We start from the raw sequence: 17,793 nt of genomic DNA on the forward strand, positions 1-17,793 counted from the left end.
GCGACGCGCCAGGGTTCCTAAGTACTTTATTTCAGAGGTTACACCCGGGAACTCTTGCTGTCCTGGATGGAAGGACAGTCAGGAGTCGGCTCGGAGACGACCAGGAGACGCGGGGCTGGCTGGCTCCGCACAGAGGGGCCACGGAGCGGGGGGGACCTCGCGATGGGGAAGGGGCGGGGCAGCTCTCCCCGGAGTCGCGCCAGGGGCACCCGCGGGGTCCGGGCTGCAGGGCCGCGTGCGCGCAGGCGGTGGGCGTGGCCCCGGCGGCCCCGAACCTGGCGGCGGTCCCCACCTGCGCGGGGAGGAAGCCCTCTGAGCCCGCCGCGGGCAGGGGCTCCCAGAGTCGGGCCGCCAGAGCCCACCCCAGGGCCCCTGGCGAGTCCGGACCCCGAATTCCTGGCGGATGAGACAGCCTGGGCGATTGAAGCACGGGTCCGAGTGAGGCGGTGCTCCCGCTGCGGGCTGGGGTCGCAGAGGTGACCCTGTACCGGGGTGGGGCGGGGCCCCTTTCCCGCGCATCCGCTCGGGGGAACCCTGAGTTCTCAGCAACCCCCCCCCCCCCCCCCCCCCCGCCATATCCGTGCCTCTGGGTGATTTCCTAGGGGACGGGTTCTCAGCTTCTGTCCGATTTTACCAGGCATGTGGTGCTAGGGATGTCAAAAGACTCACTCCTAGCGAGGAAATTATTTGGGGAAGGGGTGAAAAAGGGCTATTTCAACCTTTTTTTTTTTTTTTTTTTAGATTTTTTATTAGTTTCACTGAGTGAATAAAATGCACATAAATGAACATGGGTAGGGCTTAATTCTGACTAATCATAATGAATCATAAATGCCTGGTCAAAGAAGGTCATATTAAAGGTGAGTCTCGCAGAGGAAGTTTTCAAGAGGCGGCTGAGAAAGGGTGTCCGGCGCTGAGGAAGGGGCCTGAGCAAAGGCAGGGAGCTCGCAGGATCTACACAAGTATGGGGAAATCACTGGCTGGAGCACTGATGCACGTGAGTGATCAGGGAGCATCCATAAATCTGAGAAGGAAGGTGGTCATGAAGATTTTTTTTTTTTCCCCTGAAGCCTAAGCAAATCAATCATAGGAGGAACCTATGCAGGGGACATGGGGGAAATCTTGCAGGAATTGATCTCCACTGATTCTTATATTCTTAGTGTGAGGGCACTTTACCTTGGGTTGCACTAATATCTTGAGTGAAGACCACTCTTTGCTTGTGATGAACCATTCTCTCTTCTTCCTTGAAAAAGAACCTTCTATTTTAGTGTTTGCCTTATTGACCTGCGCGGATCTTCATGCTCAGCTTTACCCACTTTCCTCTGCCTCGTTTTCCTCTCTAGTCCAATTCCTGATTTTGTATCAAGAAGGATCTATTTCCCCTCTTTCCAACAAGACCTTTTCCCTCATGGAGTGCTCTTGCCCTTCTTCATTTGAACCTGGATAAATTTTTTATCCATACCTTAGTTCTCACCTTAAAGCTTATTTTTTCATTAATATTTTTTTAACAATAACCATGTTTTAAAATCTTAAACACTTCAAAAACATGTATACATAAAAAAACGATCTTTTTCCTCTTTTCTTCTTCTCCCTTGGGAGAGAAAAAGATTTTTAGACATTTGATTTTTTGTTTGTGTTGTTTTTGTTTTTACCAGCAACATGTCTCCAAATCTCATACTATAGCAGAGATGGCTAGTTGTCCATCAATATTTGTTCCTTTCTTAGAAATGGGCATTTAGAAGGGCTTATAACCACCCAGAGAAAACTACCATGCACAACTTTCTCGATGGCTAAGCATGGCCATGTGACCAATTTCTAAACTAGTGCATTAGAAAGTCACTGTATGTAAAGCTTGCAGGTTATGCCCAAAAGAGGAAAGAAGTACCACCCACTTCTCTCTTCCTACTCTCTCCGCTTGCTGGAAAAGGCAACACCATAAGAAGGAGGGAGCAATGAGGTAGAATACCGGAAGGAAACACCCTGGAGTGAAAGCATCACCCTATACAATTATGTGAGATGTGAGTCCCATCTGCTTCCTTTAAGCTACAGTAGGTTACAAAGACAAAATTATATTATATTTTATATTAAAATTATATTCCAGGGGATCCCTGGGTGGCTCAGCGGTTTGGCACCTGCCTTTGGCCCAGGGTGTGATGATCGAGTCCTGCATTAGTCTCCCTGCATAGAGCCTGCTTCTCCCTCAGCCTGTGTCTCTGCCTCTCTCCATCTCTCTCATGAATAAATAAATAAAATCTTTAAAAAATTATATTCTAAATAATACACATTATTTCTACTTACTGATTTTTTAAATTTACTGTTTTTTTACTGATTATCCATTATACAAAAAGATCCACCTATTTTTCCTGAACATTAGAAGGTTTTTTTTCCAAGTTACCGCAAATAACCATACACGTTTGTCTTAAAAAAGGGGTTAAGACGGAAATCCCTGGGTGGCTCAGAGGTTTAGTGCCTGCCTTCAGTCCAGGGTGTGGTCCTGGAGGCCCAGGATTGAGTCCCACGTTGGGCTCCCTGTGTGTGTCTCTGTGTCTCTCATGAATGAATAAATAAAATCTTTAAAAGGGGGGAGGGGATAGAATTGGATGATTTCTGTAGTTGCTATGCAGTTTTCGTCAGGATGTCTTCACCATAATCATGTACCTTTTCTTTCCCTACCATTGGGGGTGGATATCCTAAGGCTTTTTCTATCTTAATTTGCCTTCTACATTGTAGAGTAGCTTCCTGGAAAAAAAAAAAAAAAGTTCATTGGAAATAAGATTTTTGAGTATTTGGGCATTGGAAAATACCTTTTATGTTTCTCCAACGGTTGATTGAAGGTTGGTTGGGTATGGGAATGCTAGGTTGGGGAATATTTTCTTTCAGGATTCTGAAAGTTCTCCATTGTCTTCTGGCTTTCAGTATTACTTTACGAGAATTAAGAAGTCATTCTAATTACTGATACTTCATTTCTAATTAGCTTTTCTCTCTTTCAGGATAATTTCCCTGTCCCCAGTGTTCCCAAAAGTCTGAAAAGTATGAAAAGTATGCCATCATGTGTTTCTATTTTCATTCATTGTTCTGAGAGCTCTATTACTTCATTAAATTTGGAAAATCATGTATTTCGTTTGAAAAATTAGCTTGACTTTTTTGTTGTTGATTTTCTCACTTACATGTTCTATATTTTCTTTTTTCTTTTTTTCCTGGAACTTCTTTTACCGCAGATTTTACAGCTCCAAGATATTTCCTCTCCTTTTTTCTTTCCTCCCTGCCCCCCCCTTTTTTTTTTACTATTTCCACTCTGCTTATTTTTTAATAGACTTATTTTTTTATTGGAGTAGAATTTGCCAACATATAGCATAACACCCAGTGCTCATCCTGTCAAGTGCCCTACTCAGTGCCCATCACCCAGTCACCCCAACCCCCCGCCCACCTCCCTTTCCACCACCCCTTGTTCGTTTCCCAGAATTAGGTGTCTCTCGTGTTCTGTCACCCTCGCTGATATTTCCTACTCATTTTCTTTCCTTTCCCCTTTTTTCCCTTTCACTGTTTTTTATATTCCCCAAATGAATGAGACCATATAATGTTTGTCCTTCTCCGATTGACTTATTTTACTCAGCATAATACCCTCCAGTTCCATCCACGTTAAAGCAAGTATTGGCTGAGTATTATTTCATATGGCTGAGTAATATTCCATTGTATACATAGACCACATCTTCTTTATCCATTCATCCTTTGATGGACACTGAGGCTCCTTCCAGAGTTTGGCTATTGTGGACATTGCTGCTAGAAACAATGGGGTGCAGGTGTCCCAGTGTTTCACTGCATCTGTATCTTTGGGGTAAATCTCCAGCAGTGCAATTGCTGGGTCATACGGTAGCTCTATCTTTAACTCTTTGAAGAACCTCCACACAGTTTTCCAGAGTGGCTGCACCAGTTCACATTCCCACTAACAGTGTAAGAGGGTTCCCCTTCTCCGCATCCTCTCCAACATTTGTTGTTTCCTGCCTTGTTAATTTTCCCCATTCTCACTGGTGTGAGGTGGTATCTCATTGTGGTTTTGATTTGTATTTCCCTGATGGCAAGTGATGCAGAGCATTTTCTCATGTGCTTGTTGGCCATGTCTATGTCTTCCACTGTGAGATTTCTGTTCATGTCTTTTGCCCATTTCATGATTGGATTGTTTGTTTCTTGGGTGTTGAGTTTAATAAGTTCTTTATAGATCTTGGAAACTAGCCCTTTATCTGATATATCATTTGCAAATATCTTCTCCCTTCTGTAGGTTGTCTTTTAGTTTTGTTGACTGTTTCTTTTGCTGTGCGAAGCTTTTTATCTTGATTAAATCCCAATAATTCATTTTTGCTTTTGTTTCCCTTGCCTTCATAGTTGTATCTTGCAAGAAGTTGCTGTGGCCAAGTTCAAAAAGGGTGTTGCCTGTGGTCTCCTCTAGGATTTTGATGGAATCTTATCTCACATTTAGATCTTTCATCCATTTTGAGTTTATCTTTGTGTATGGTGTAAGAGAATGGTCTAGTTTCATTCTTCTGCATGTGGCTGTCCAATTTTACCAGCACCATCTATTGAAGAGACTGTCTTTCTTCCAGTGGATAGTCTTTCCTGCTATGTCGAATATTAGTTGACCATAGAGTTGAGGGCCCATTTCTGGATTCTCTATTCTGTTCCATTGATCTGTATGTCTGTTTCTGTGCCAGTACCACACTGTCTTGATGATCACAGCTTTGTGGTACAACCTGAAATCCAGCATTGTGATGCCCCCGGCTCTGGTTTTCTTTTTTAATGTTCCCCTGGCTATTCGGGGTCTTTTCTGATTCCACAAAAATCTTAAGATTATTTGTTCCAACTCTCTGAAGAAAGTCCATGGTATTTTGATAGGAATTGCATTAAATGTGTAGGTAGTCCTGGGTAACATTGACATTTTCACAATATTAATTCTTCCAATCCATGAGCATGGAGTATTTTTCCATCTCTTTGTGTCTTCCTCAATTTCTTTCAGAAATGTTCTGTAGTTTTTAGGGTATAGATCCTTTACCTCTTTGGTTAGGTTTATTCCTAGGTATCGAGTGCTTTTGGGTGCAATTGTAAATGGGATAGACTCCTTAATTTCTCTTTCTTCAGTCTCATTATGAGTGGATAGAAATGCCACTGATTTCTGGGCATTGATTTTGTATCCTGCCACACTGCCGAATTGCTGTCTGAGTTCTAGCAATCTTGGGGTGGAGTCTTTTGGGTTTCCAATGTACAGCATCATGTCATCTGCAAAGAGGGAGAGTTTGACTTCTTCTTTTCCAATTTGAATGCCTTTAATGTCTTTTTGTTATCTGATTGCTGAGGCGAGGACTTCTAGTACTATGTTGAATAGCAGTAGTGACAGTGGACATCCCTGTCCTGTTCCTGATCTTAGGGGAAAGGCTCCCAGTGCTTCCCCATTGAGAATGATATTTGCTGTGGGCTTTTCGTAGATGGCTTTTAAGATGTTGAGGAATGTTCCCTCTATCCCTACACTCTGAAGAGTTTTGATCAGAATGGTTGGATTTTGTCAAAAGCTTTCTCTGCATCTATTGAGAGGATCATATGGTTCTTGTTTTTTCTCTTGTTGATATGATCTATCACATTGATTGCTTTACGAGTGTTGAACCAGCCTTGCATCCCAGGGATAAATTCCACTTGGTTATGATGAATAATATTCTTTTTTTTTTTAAGGTTTATTTATTTATTTATTCAGAGAGAGCGAGAGAGAGAGGCAGAGACACAGGCATAGGGAGAAGCAGGCTCCATGCAGGAAGCCTGACGTGGGACTTAGTCCGGGATCTCCAGGATCACACCCCGGGCTTCAGGTGGCGCTAAACCGCGGCGCCACCGGGGCTGCCCTATTCTTAATGTACTGTTGGATCCTATTGGCTAGTACCTTGTTGAGAATTTTTGCATCTGTGTTCATCAGGAATATTGATCTTTAATTCTCCTTTTTGGTGGGGTCTTTGTCTGGTTTTGGAATTAAGGTGATGCTGGCCTCATAGAAGTTTGGAAGTATTCCATCCCTTTCTATCTTTTGGAACAGCTTTAGTAGAATAGGTATTGTTTCTTCTTTAAACGTTTGATAGAATTCCCCTGGGAAGCCATCTGTCTTGGGAGGTTTTTGATGACCGCTTCAATTTCCTCCCTGGTTATCGGCCTGTTCAGTTTTTCTATTTCTTCCTGTTCCAGTTTCGGTAGTTTGTGGCTTTCCAGAAATGCGTCCATTTCTTCTAGATTGCCTAATTTATTCGTGTATAGCTGCTCATAATATGTTTTTAAAATCGTTTGTATTTCCTTGGTATTGGTTGTGATCTCTCATTTTTCATTCGTGATTTTATTAATTAGAGTCCTTTCTCTTTTGTTTTTAATAAGGCTGGCTAATGGTTTATCTATCTTATTAATTCTTTCAAAGAACTAACTCCTGGTTTTGTTGATCAGTTCTACAGTTCTGGTCTCTATTTCATTGGTTTCTGCTCAGATCTTTATTAACTCTCTTCTGCTGGGTGTAGGTTTTATTTGCTGTTCTTTCTCCAGTTCCTTTAGGTACAAGGTCAGCTTGTGTATTTGAGTTTTTCCCAGTTTTTTGAGGGATGCTTATATTGCAATGTATTTCCCTCTCAGGACTGCTTTTGCTATATCCCTAAGATTTTGGGATTTTGGGATAATGGTTGTATCTTCATTCTCATTAGTTTCCATGAATCTTTTAAATTCTTCTCTAATTTCCTGGTTGACCCTTTCATCTTTTAGCAGGATGGTCTTTAAACTCCACGTGTTTGAATTTCTTCCAAACTCCTTCTTGTGATTGAGTTCAAGTTTCAAAGCATTATGGTCTGAAAATATGCAGGGGACACTCCCCATCTTTTTGTATTGGTTAAGACCTGATTTGTGACCCAGTACGTGGTCTATTCTGGAGAAAGTTCCATGTGCACTTGAGAAGAATGTGTATTCAGTTGCATTTGGATGTAAAGTTCTGTAAATATCTGTGAAATCGTATCATTTAAAGTTCTTGTTTCTTTGGAGATGTGCTTAGAAAATATGTCATTTGCAGAAAGCACTGTGTTGAAGTCTCCCAGTATAAGTGTATTATTATCTAAGTATGTCTTAGCTTTGGTTATTTGATTGATATACTTGGCAGCTCCCACATTAGGGGCATAAATATTCATGATTGTTAGGTCCTCTTGTTGGATGGATCCTTTAAGTATGATATAGTGTCCCTCTTCATCTCTTATACAGTCTTTGGGATAAACTTTAATTTATCTGATATAAGGATGGCTACCCCTGCTTTCTTTTGAGGACCATTTGAATGGTAAATAGTTCTCCAATCTTTTATTTTCAGGCTGTAGATGTCCTTAGGTCTAAAATGAGTCTCTCATAGACAGCAAATAGATGGGTCTTGCTTTTTTATCCAGTCTGAAACCCTGCGTCTTTTGATGGGATCATTAATCCCATTCATGTTCAGAGTTACTATTGAAGGATATGAATTTAGTGTCATCATAATACCTATTCAGTCCCTGTTTTTGTGGATTATTTCTTTCGACTTCCTCTTTCTTTTACAGAGTCTCCCTTAATATTTTTTGCAGAGCTGGTTTGGTGGTCACATATTCTTTCAGTTTGTGCCTATCTTGGAAGCTCTTTATCTCTCCTTGTATTCTGAATGAGAGCCTTGCTGGATAAAGGATTCTTGGCTGCATGTTCTTCTCATTTAGGACCCTGAATATATTCAGCCCTTTCTGGCCTACCAGGTCTCTGTGGAGAGGTCTGCTGTTAATCTAATATTTCTCCCCATATAAGTTAGGGATCTCTTGTCTCTCGCTGCTCTAAGGATTTTCTCTTTATCTTTGGAATTTTCAAGTTTCACTATTAAATGTCAAGGTGTTGAGATCCCTGGGTGGCTCAGTGGTTTGGCGCCTGCCTTCAGCCCAGGGCATGATCCTGGAGACCTGGAATCGAGTCCCACTTTGGGCTTCCTGCATGGAGCCTGCTTCTCCCTCTGCCTGAGTCTCTGCCTCTCTATATATCTCTCTCATGAAGAAATAAATAAAAATCTTTATAAATAAATGTCGAGGTGTTGAACAGTTTTTATTGATTTGGGGGGGGGGCGGGGATCTCTTTATATTCTAGATCTGAATGCCTGTTTCCCTCCCCAAGTTAGGGAAGTTCTCAGCTATGATTTGTTCAAATACATTTTCTGGTCTTCCTCTCCTTTTGGTGCCCTCTGGAACCCCAATTATACATAGATTTTTCCTTCTGAGGCTGTCATTTAATTTCCTTAACCTTTCCTCATGGTATTTTGTTTTTCTCTTTTTTTCCTCAACTTCCTTCCTTGCCATCAACTTGTCTTCTATGTCACTCACTCTTTCTTCTGCCTCATTAACCCTCATCATTAGGACCTCCAGTTTGGATTGCATCTCACTTAATTGATTTTTAATTTCGGCCTGATTAGATCTAAATTCTGCAACCATGAAGTCTCTTGAATTCTTTATGCTTTTTTCCAGAGCCACCAGTAGCTTTATAATTGTGCTTTTGAATTGGCTTTCTGACATCAAATTGTAATCCAAATTCTGTAACTCTGCGGGAGAGAGTACTATTTCTGATTCTTTCTTTTGTGGTGAGTTCTTTCTAGTCATTTTGCTCAGTGCAGAGTGGCTAAAAAAGAGTTGTACTTGTTAGAAGTGCAAACTCTTCTCTCTGTAGCATTCCAGCTGTTCTCTCTTTAAATCTCAGGCTGAATTCATAGGTTTTCAGGATTATTTATAAATTGATGGGGACAGGTGACTTGGGGACCCTACTCTTCCGCCATCTAGACTTTTTTTTTTAAGATTTTATTTATTCATAGAGACAGAGAGAGAGAGAGAGAGGCAGAGACACAGGCAGAAGGAGAAGCAGGCTCCATGCAGGGAGCCCGACGACGTGGGATTCCATCCTGGGTCTCCAGGATCACACCCCGGGCTGCAGGTGGCGCTAAACCGCTGCGCCACCGGGACTGCCCAGACATCTTTTTAAGGCAGTTCTAGGTTTACAGAAAAATTGATAGGAAAGTACAGAGTTCCCACATACCCTCTCTTCTTTCCTACAGCTTCTCTTATTATTTACATCTCATAGTGTTGTGCTATATTTGCTACAGCCGAGGGACCAATGTAACCAAAGTCCATAATTTACATTAAGGTTCACTCCTTCTGCTGCACATTCTATGGGTTTTGACAAATGTGTCATGACATGTGCCCATCATTACAGTATCATACAGAATAATTTCACTGGCCTGTGCTCTACCTCTTCATTCCTATATCCCTCCCTACCTGTTTCAGATTGGCTTCTTTCACTTAACAATATGCTTTTAAGGTTCTTTAATGTCTTTTTGTGGCCTGATTGCTCATTTTTTTTCTTACTAAATAATATTCCATTTTATGGATGTACCACAGTTTATCCATTTATTAATTTTTAAAAGATTTTATGTATTTGAGAGAGAGAGAGCATGTGTGTGCCCAAGCATGGGGAAGGGCATAGTAGAGGGAGAGAGATTCTCAAGCAGACTCTGCACTGAGCACAGAGCCCAACATGGGTTCAATGCCAAGACTCTGAGATGGTAACCTGAGCCAAACCCAAAAGTTGGATGCTTAACCAACTGAACCAATCAGACACCCCATCCATTCATTTACTGAAGGACGTTTTGGTTGCTTCTCAGTTTTTCCAGTTATGAATAAAACTGCTATAAGCATTCATGTGCAGGTTTTGTTGTAGTCATAAGTTTCAATTCATTTGGGTATCTACTAGGGAGCATAACTGCTGGTTCCCCTTTATATTTTTACTCCATATTCTGGAAGATATCCTTCACATTTTATTGCAGTTACTCCATTAAGTTTTTCATTTCTACTCTCATAATTTGAATTTTAAGAGGCTTTTGTAGTTGAGCTACTGTTTTGTATAGCATTCTTTCTCTCTGCAATAACTTTCCTGAGTTTTCTTCTTTCTGCATAATACTTTCCTCTATTTTTTCCAGTTCACTTTTATCTCTATCATGTTAGGCACTTATTTTAGATGTCTAGTGATCCTTGGTTGCTGGTTATAATTATAATTAAGCCCTTATAATAACTGGACACTGAGATTATGAGTCCAGTTTATTGACTGTGGGCATCACAGTAAAGTGATCTACTGTGCCATTTCCTATCAGACGGTATCTTTAAATTATCCTTTTTGGGATAATAAAATGTCTTGAAGGAGGATAATTCAATCTCTGGCTTAGGTGGCATAGAACTGACTTCCTGCATCCTAAGAAAATTCTTGAAGGACAAAGGTTGGAGGAGGTTTGAATTTCAAACTTCATGAATAACAACATCTACTTCAAATTATAAAATTGTTTTACAAATAAATTATACACTCATATTTCATGTATAAAAAGAGATAATATATTCTACACCACTTCTGAAAAAGGACCTGCATCTTCATGTTTATTGGGCTTCCAAAATTGCCCTAAACAAAGGCAAAAAAAGACCACTCTTCCAGAATACTTTCAAGATGAGCCTTCAAAGAAATTGCCGTGATGTGTGTGTGTGTGTGTGTGTGTGTGTGTGTGTGTGTGTGAGCATTCAGTGTTGGTCACAAAACAGCAGTTATTCCAAGGAAATATCTTAAGATAGCTGGCAAGAGCAAAAGAACTGAATTAATACCTTCCTCCTCATCTTTTTTTTGTCGTCTTTTATATTTATGCTAATTAATTCACCTGAGCGTTTTGCACAGTTCCTAAGTGAGAGCATTTCCTGGAGGAAAAAGTACATGGGGTCTAGGGTAGGGATTGCTCCTTGGGGTTTTCCCTGGAGTGTACAGGTCGGCCCTGCTTCTGCATGCTCTTCTGGGAAGTCTAGACGCATGAAAACGCTATGTAGTTACTTGGAACTAGTAGAAACAAACCTTATTTTATTCCCTGCCCACCTCTGCGTCCCTAGCATCAGGCACAGGTGGACACACAGCAGCCACTGAATATTCACTGGCTGACAGAGCCCCTGAATGAGCTCCGACCAGGGCAGTGCAGGACCAGAAAGAGGCCGGCGTCTGGCCGCAGTCATAGGCCGTAGAGCCAGCGGTCAGGGTGGTGGGAGCAGCAGAGGTTGAGGGTCGGAGAGCCTCCCACCCTCCCCACACCTCCCCACCCACCAGAGGGCTGTAACAGCGGAAGGAAATTTCGGACTAGGACTGGGCGGACTAGTACTGGGCGGCAGTAGGTAAGGTGCCGGAGCATGGCTCTCACTCCGCCCCCTGTGGCAGGTGTGCGCATGCGCGTGCCCGCCAGCCACTCCCCCGCCTCCCTCCCTCCCTGCACCCGAGGAAGGATGCACAGAAGAGCCGGCCTGTGGCTGGTGCAGCATCAGCACCGCAGGTGCGTAGTAGGCGCGGGAGATGCGGGCATTCGTGCCCGGCTCCTCCGAGAACACTGCCATTCCACAGCCAGTGTTTTTGGCAAGAATATTTGGGAAAACGGTTTTTTCCCCCTGATGCTATTAAGTCCAAGTGGTTGAAAAGGAAGCGGGCTCGTCCGGGATTTGAACCCGGGACCTCTCACACCCGAAGCGAGAATCATACCCCTAGACCAACGAGCCACCCACGTGCCAGGCTTGTCCATATTTTGGTATAAGAAGAAATAGAATCAAATTCTGTTTAATTTTGTTTACAAAAAAATTGTTTCCCAATAAGGTATAATTCCCCACCAATCACTTACATAAATGAAACAGTTTGGAAGAGCTGTTTGTGTGCATGGTATATTGAATCTAAACCACCATGATATCACTTGGTTGTAAGACTGGTCACCTGTAGGAAGTTTTAAGATTTTCTTTTTATTTTGATCTACATTACTGAACTACTCTACGTAATTGAACTCACTTTCATTTAGCTTTTAATTAAATTCGGTTAGAAAAAGTGTCCTGGGGCTTTCCTCTACTTACTATTATCCTTTTTGAAAGCTGGATATTACTATTACTGGGGAGCTCAGAAGCCATGCGCTCTAACCAGGAGTCTTTGCAGCTAGCAGAGGTTCCTCAGAATGAACACTCTGAATCTCCGCAAATTACGTTGATTCGATTCCATAACATTAATTTTTCAGGGGAGCCAAGAGGTTAGTATTAGGTGAGTTTCTTGACTTACCAAAATCTCTGGTTGAAAGCAAAGTTTTCACAATGGGCCATTAGCTGATATATGTAAGCCACATTTTAAACCCACGTAAAGGATCACCTGGGTGGCTCAGTGGTTGAGCGTCTGCCTTTGGCTCAAGTTGTGATCCAGGGGTTGTGGGATGGGGTCCCATATCGGGCTCTCTGTGGAAAACCTGCTTTTCCCTCTACCTATGTCTCTGCCTCTCTCTTTGTGTCTGTCATGAATAAATAAATAAAATCTTTAAAAATAAATCCATATAAACATGTATGCATTGAACTAATACACATTTTTAATTTTATTTTGCTGTACTGAATTTGATACCTTCAAAATTAAAAGCAGTTCACCTCATTACATTCATCCTTTCAATTATTCTATTATTTATAGAATGCCTACTTTTTTTTTATTTTTTACCCCAAATGAAATTCTTTTACAAAGATGAATAAAAATAATGATTTTTTTGAACATGTGTGGAGAGAAATCAATCCTTTGTGAAAGAGAGAATAGACTTAAACCAGCACTCAGTTTACATTTTTACTTGTATTTATTGGGTGGATTAAAGTAATTATGAGGTTAGGAGGCACTCTACTTTTGATCTTAATGTTGGAATAGCAAGATTCTTGTTACCATCCAACTGCTTGCTTTCTACCTTGCCAGTTTAAAAAATCTTGACTGATTATTCTGAAACATCTGCCTTTGAGTAGTAATAATTTCTAACTGCCCTCAAACTTAAGCCATGGTTCAGACTCAGCATTCCACATCCACGAAAACATGTTCTCTTCAAAAAATAGCATCTTATATTCATTTACAGATGGATCCCCTGACATTGGACTATAATAAGACTTTAAATCAAAGTTTAAATACTTCATTGTGGAAAAGACTTGTTCAACCTGAACCCAAAAACTTCCAAAGATTCAATTACTTGGTAAACAAGAGCCCTTCCTTTCCGGTGAAATCAACTGAATAAATTAGTTTACTAATTTCTGAACTCACTTAGTCTTGGGGTCACATGCTCCACAGAGCGGCCTACATTCTAGACCCCAAACTTCTGTTCTCTCTATATTTCCATAGTGGGATATACTTTATCCTGTCTCAAGCCAATTTCCCTGAGAATAATAAATAATTTATTTACTTGTATACCAGTGAGAACTCAGACTCCAAACAAAGGTCACTATTTAAACATTGCTAAAAGGAGCATCATTTTACATAGTAGAGGACCCACATGAAATTTATATTCCAGTGATTTTACTGAGATGTCTACTGTTCTTGTCTAGGTCATGTAGATCATATGTAATCAGATACTTAGTTATGTTGGCAAACATGATTATATTCATACTTACACTCACATTCCTTGGTAAACAGAAGGCATATCATGAAGATACAGTTACAGAAGACACATTAGGACAAAGGGCATAAAATATCCTAACAAATGAAAACAAGACTTATTTGCCAAGTTTCTATTTAATAATTACTCGGTGTCAGATTTATATTAGGCCCTGGGTTACCAAAAGCAAACAAGAGTTTCAGTCCTTAGAGAGACTTGGCTAGCTGGCTGTCTGGGTAGCTATGTCACTTTTCTAGTTGTTCTCAGCTGAGATTTTTATTCCATTTTCTCTCATATCTCTCACCAAAAAGTCAGCTTCCTAGTACGGCTTTGACTATTCCTTTTGGACTACTGACGGTGGTAAAGTTTGGGTTCAGTTGCCACTTAATAACGTTATCTTTGGAAATATTTTTGAATCACTAGGTTTATTATCATCTATAGGTAGGGGGGAAAAGGCAATCATGGCACCAAGTAAATAAGAGTTAGAGGGAATTTTTCTGTCTTCACACTTTTGGAATAAAAAATATGAGCCACAATCTTCTTGGCTATTTAATCAATGTAACTATATTTAAATGACAACTAACATATATTTTGGGGCCTTCTGATGACTTCTTAACTTAGGCTTATGTTACTAAATTTCTCATTCTTCCCATCTGTTATATGAGAACCACTCCCACATGAGTTCTATCTGTAGACTGTGACTCACTTACTACGATAAAGTTTACATTAGTTCAGAACTCTAGTTTTGATCCATATTTTTAACCTAAAGAATATATATGGAATCTATTCCACTTCCATAATATGCTCTGTGGTATGAAAAATGATTTGAATGACATTCGTATTAATTTTCTATAGTTGACTTTCACAGAGGTAATTGCCTGATATTTTTTCTGACAAGTCACCTAAAGATTTGCTGTCTTATAAGTGAGACAGCGTGGAGACTGGACTGTTCCCCTTATCCCCAACCACAAAAATCCATCATTTATTGGCAGCATTCACAAAAAGAAAAAAGCTAAAACTCTACACCCTTGTATAGCTCATTTTGCAGGAATGCAGAGGCAGGATGCTTACTGAAAGAAGGGGTGCGGGGTGGGTCTTGACTGTAAAGAGTGGTAAGGTAGGACCAAACCAGTAAGCCCCAAGAAGAACCACAGTGCTGACTTTTCACCCACATTTACCCCTCATTATAATACTAAAAAGATCATGCCCAAGGGTAGAAATGTAACATGCTAATTAGACATGTCACGTATGAAGAAGCATGACCTTTAAGTGCACAAGAGCCAAGAAATCCCCTCCTCTATAAGATCAGATGTTCTTTTCCCACTGAATCTTAATTAAAGCTCTCCTAGGCCCTCAGAGAGCCAGCCTAACAACTCTTTCCTTTGTGTTGCCTCCCTTAGGTTCTCGCAGAAGCCCTGACAAAACTGCCTGGGCTGCTCAGTTGGTTATGTGTCTGCCTACAGCTCAGGTCATCACCTCAAGGTCCTGGGTTCGAGGCCGCATCTGGCTCCCTGCTCAGCTGGGAGTCTGCTCCTCCCTCTCCCTCTGCCTGTGGCTCCCCCTGCTTAAACTCTCTCTTTCTCTGTCAAATAAATAAATAAAATAATTAAAAACAACAACAAACCCTGACTGAAACCCCTTCTGCCTCTTGTCAATTTCTTTTGAGAGCCCAGGGCCCAGTTAGGTGACAGGAGTCAGCATTTTTACCAAGGTGTTTATTTCAATATGTGGTCCCCTAACACTGGATTGTACCCCAGGCACGGGTCGTTATTACTACATCTGGTTTATGACTTTGAAATCTCTATATTCTGCTATAACTAAGACATAAATTCAAAGATTTGACACTTCATTGCAAGCACATGTCTCCAAATTCTTTACAGACTGGTGTCCCTACTTGCTTAGTTTCTCACAAGATTCTCCTCTGAAAAAGGCAGTGCTGGCAGATGAATGCTTCATTTGTCTTCTCCTGTATGTCCTTAACTTTTAGAAGGTTTGGGCTTTTTAGTGGGATTGAGAGAGAGGAATTTGAAATGGCATCTCCTTTGAAAGATAGCTCATCAACCCAATTAACTTTCTTATAAAGTTTTTTTAAAATCAGTGTTTTTCTGAAAATCTTTGCGCAATTGAAGACAAGACCCAGGAGATGTCTGATATTTCTGTCAACTCTAACTCCTTTATCTTAATCAGTTCTCCAGCCTTGTATCTTGTGAGGATGCCATCTGATTTGATCATCTCACACTTTACTTCTATTTGTCTCGTCTAGTTCTTTCAAAGATCACTAACAGAACAGCAGGGGCTGTTCCCCCCTGGCCTGATGCCGACATGGACTCCTCAGAACCAGAACAGTGCACTGAGTTTCCAAAAGTGACTGATAAAGGTGAAAGGGAACAGTGGAAAAATTCAAGCCTCCCGAATGCACATCTGGAGGAATATCTTTAGGATTTAAATATTTTGCAATATGGGATGCCTGGGTGGCTCAGCAATTGGGTGTCTGCTTTTGGCTCAGGACATGATCTATCCCATAATGGGCTCCCCATGGGGAACCTGCTTCTCCCTCTGTCTAGGTCTCTACCTCTCTCTGTGTGTGTCTCTCATGAATAAATAAATAAAATCTTTAAAAAATAAATAAATACTTTGCATTAATGAATTAAGTATTCCCATTAACGAGGCTGGTGTCACAAAACTGTGTCCTTTCTCTTAATTACAAATCCCAGCCTCTTTATTCACACTGATTTCAGCTGTTTGAAGTTTCGTGTGCATTTTGCTCTCTGTCACAGTTTCACCTTCATTGTCCCGGGATAGCAAGGAATCAAGGGACAGGGCCAGTGTGTCCCTTAGTGAACCAGTGCTTGGTTTACTAAAGCAGTCAGGTATGCAGAACTCATCATGCATGTTTCAAGGAAAACAGTAGTTTGTCTGGAAACAAACAAGAGTTCGGTGTTATTTTGCAACCTCCAGAGCTTCCTGGGTGTAATCTGAAACTGGCCCCTCTGAGGAGAGCAGGGAGAGACTGAATAAAGAGACAGAGGCAGCCCTCTCCAGGTTGGTAGATGGTAATTTTAATTAGCAATATAATTTACATATTAGGCTTGTCTTTGGTGGCCCAAGACAAATAGATTCCTGTACCTGCCTGCCAAATCTTAGAGGTTTATATAAAGGTCCTAACTGGGTTCAGTCCCATATAACGTCTAGATGGTGTCAACACCATCTCACTATCTCAAGGCTGTGTCCTTGGGGCAGCTTCTGGAAACAGGGGAGGTTAACAGCCATATCCCAAAGACAGGGGAGAGAGGGAGGACCTCTTGTTGCCAGGGTCCTGCTCACAAGTCAGCCAGTGACCACCTCCTCTCAATCACCTGCCCGACATTTGGGAAGAATCCATCTAATTAGAGACATAAAGGTTCGCCCTTGATCTCGTCAGATTCAAGGTCTAGAGTTCTAATTAGTAAATCATGGAATGGTCTTTATTCATTTCTGTAAAGTTAGTAAGTGATTCCAGGGCACTGGGCAGTGAAACATGTGTTCTGGTATATTCCTCTTGTTATCCTTTATAAAGGTCATGAGCTCGCTATTCCCATCCCCACTCTTCAAGTTTCTGAGATCTAGTGTTTTTACTGGCAGCTTGGCTATGTTGTACCACTCAGGTCTTTGTAACAGCCTGTTACAAGTTATAATGCACTGAGGAAAAAGTAACATTAGAAAGAAGGCAGAATTTTGTTATTTTGACAAAAACACATTTACATGATCCATAGCGTCTTCCATCAGCAGCAATAGTCTTCAGGCATTTAAACACTCAGAAAGAATTTCCACGGCCTAGGTATTTGATGCCTTATTTTCACGGAGGTAAACCATACATAAAGAAACCCACATATACCTGACACATACAGCTCAGGGAATCTCTGCAAACTATACATATAAAATCACGCTCCTGATGAAGGACTGAGACATTACCTGTGGTAAGCCAAGAGTATCTCCCATTTCTCCATCCTACTTACCGCGCCAGAGTACTGACTGTCCTGACTGAACAGCACAGATTAGCTTCTCCATCCACTGCCTAATCACTCTTGCTCTTCGTCTCTTCCAGCCAACCTCCCATCTAACTTCTTTCAGTGGGAAAATATACAAGCAGCACTGCTTTCAGATCTCTCATTCTTCCAACACTGCCACCAAAATACATTTTGAGAGTTAGATGACTAGATTTGAAAACAACTAGAGAAAGGGGTACTATCATAAGGGATATAGGCAAAATTCTATGATGACCCCCACGATTCCGTCTTCTCCGGTGTGTAGACCTGTATAATCTTCCC

The 17,793-nt window shown here is 41.2% G+C and overlaps 1 non-coding gene across 1 annotated transcript; it reads right to left on the reverse strand.

Annotated features, from left to right (window-relative positions):
- Nucleotides 1-11,543: 11,543 nt before the first annotated feature.
- On the reverse strand, nt 11,544-11,615 carry TRNAP-CGG. The gene has a single exon. It is a non-coding gene; the product is annotated as a tRNA-Pro (tRNA).
- Nucleotides 11,616-17,793: the final 6,178 nt, after the last annotated feature.

Source organism: Vulpes lagopus, chromosome 10, assembly GCF_018345385.1.
Source record: "Vulpes lagopus strain Blue_001 chromosome 10, ASM1834538v1, whole genome shotgun sequence".
NCBI lineage: Eukaryota > Metazoa > Chordata > Mammalia > Carnivora > Canidae > Vulpes > Vulpes lagopus.